The sequence below is a fragment of the Arachis ipaensis genome, chromosome B08 (assembly GCF_000816755.2).
Source record: "Arachis ipaensis cultivar K30076 chromosome B08, Araip1.1, whole genome shotgun sequence".
NCBI lineage: Eukaryota > Viridiplantae > Streptophyta > Magnoliopsida > Fabales > Fabaceae > Arachis > Arachis ipaensis.
In genome coordinates this window covers 67124506-67127359 of record NC_029792.2, presented here as the reverse complement: position 1 = coordinate 67127359, position 2854 = coordinate 67124506, and positions in this window count along the sequence as shown.

The following is a 2854-nucleotide window of genomic DNA, read 5'->3' as shown; positions in this document are numbered from 1 at the left end:
AGATATAAGACTCTTGGATGCCAGAGACAATCCTAGAGCTTTATATCAATCATGAGATTCCAGCATAAAACATAAGTAAATTTAAACCACAACTTTAAAATACCATAACAGAATGGGGTAATCTAACTTAGGGAATTTCTAAACTAACATCCACCCCGCTGTCCCACAGCCTTTGCTAACCTAACCGCCATGCAATCCCATCGCCATCGCCTACCGAGCATCCTCAATCCCAGTAGAAAACACAAGTAATTCAAACAAGTAAAACATAAGTAATTATACATTATATCAATTAATTCAAGAAGCAATTAAGCATGTTATACAAATAGGCAAACAATGCAAGTAAAGAAAGCAAACAACCATATAGAAGATACACATGATGAATGCCTGCCCTATTGGCTGTGATATCACATTGTCAATTCAACTACCAACCTCATGCGTGAGCATCTTTCCTATCTTTTTCCCAGTGAATTTGCATTTGAATTGTTATGTTTAATCAATATTTAAATACTTTTTAGCCACTATGAATGCTACTTTGAGTTGTGTGGAATTTTGTTTATTTCAGGTAGCATTCGGATGGATTTGACGTAGTTTTATAGAAGAGGAAGAAAGTGGATGATGCTGTCAACCGTGACCTCCCTGTACTCTAACGGATATAACTTGAGCTACAAAGGTTTAATTGACGTGATTTTAGTGGCATTGGAAATCTAACGTCCAGAGCTTTCCAACAATATATAATAGTATACACTTCCCTCCCATTTGGTACGGTCAAGGTGGTGCCTAACTTGGAATTTCTCAAGTTAGGCGCTAGAAACACAAATTCTCCAAAAGCTTGCTGCCAAGGCAGCGCCTAACTTGGGATTTCCCAAGTTAGGCATCAGGAAGGACTCTGAGACCAAGTTAGGCACCACAATCATGAAGTTAGGCGCCAATTTTGACACAAGCCATGGTCCCCACGTCTAAATTTATGATGGCAACGAAGATATTATTTATTTTTTTATTAAAACTTTTATTTTAATTACAAATTGGAAAAGATCTTATTTAGTTTTAGAAAATATATTTTACATTAATTAGGATTAGATATAAACAGGAAAAGAATTAGCCCTTCAGATTCTTCTCTTCTCTCTTACCTCATTCTGCACTTTACAGTTTTACAGAATCCTAATTTTTTCCCTGAACCATGAGCAACTAAACCTCCACTGTTAAGGTTAGGAGCTTTGTTTATTCTATGGATTAATATTATTATTGTTCTATTTTATTCATGTATTGATTTCAATTTCAAGAATTATTTTCATTCTTTATCTTATGAATCTGGGTGGAACGGAAGTATGACCCTTATTCTATTTGAGTTCTTGTAAAACTTGGAAAAGTACTTTACCTGAACAACAGCTTGAAAACATATTGTCCTAAATCACTAATTATCTGGACTTAACGGGATACGTGACATATAATCCTCTTATATTTGGGTAAATAGGATTTTTGTGGCATATAAACTAGAATTGAACTTAACCCTCTAATTAAATTCAAGTGACCAAGGAATTGGTGGTTGATGAAGGTTAGAGGAGATTAAAATGGTCTAAGAAATTAGGGTTTAGTCACATATAGTTTGCCATGAGTTGAATCTTGCATGATTAAAATAGTTGGTAAAAAAAGTTAATCTGGAAAATAAATATCTCTGAAACCTTAACTCTCTTCTCCATATATTTCACAACCCGTTTACTGTTTGCTTTTTGACTTTCTGAATTTACTGTTTGATGCAATTGAACTCTCAACACTCTTTTTTGTTTATCTAACTAGGTAAATCACGCAATCATTGTTGCTTAGTCTATCAATCCTCGTGGGATCGATCCTCATTCACTTGAGGTACTACTTCGTACGACCCCGTGTACTTGCTGGTTAGTTTGTGGTATTCAAATTCTGCATAAAGTTTTTGGCACCATTACCAGGGATTGATTGTGATTGACAACTACCAGTTGTTTGATTGCTTAGATTAGGCGTTTTTGCTTTAGTTTTGCTTAATTCATTTCTATAAATTTTTGAATTTAACCTAGTTTATTTTTTTCTTAATTTTAGAAATTAAGTTTGGTGTTGCCTCAGTTATTTGATTACTTAGATTAGATAATTTTTCTTTTTCAATTAGTTTTCTTTTATTAATAAATTTTATTTTATTTTTATTTTTTTCTATTATTTTTTTTGTTTACCCAATGAGTGATTCATATTATTGTGGATGGAGGAACTACCCGAATTTTGGTTGGAAAAGTCAAGACCAAAGAAACTTCAGTGCTCTATGTTCTATCTATCAAGGACCACCATCTCCATGTTCATATCAAGAACCACCATCTTCATATACATACCAAGAACCATCCTCCTCTTTTTATTCATATCAAGAGCCACCATCTCCATATTCATATGAAGAATCATCTTCTTTTTACTCATATCAAGAGCCACTATATCCTTATTCATATTAAGAACTATCAGCTCTTGAGCTTCTCATGAAAGAATGCATACATGATATGAGGATGAGTGACAAAAATATAGAGAAACATGCGGAGTTGATTATCAAGCACCTGGACAAGATACATGCAAATTCCTTCCCAAGAGATACAGTGCAAGATCCTGTGGAAGAAAGTGAGAAAATCAAACAAAGGAGTTCATACTCCAGTGAATTAGAGAACTCTCCACCCTCACACATGGAAAAAGAGGATGTAAAAATAAAGAAGGAAGATACACAAATAAAGGAGGAAGATAGACAAACAAAGGAGGAAGCCATGCACACTCCATGCTTGCACATTCCAATAACTCCGGAGGAAGCCATATAAGTCCCTTTAATTCTATGCATGCAAACTCCTGAGAAGAA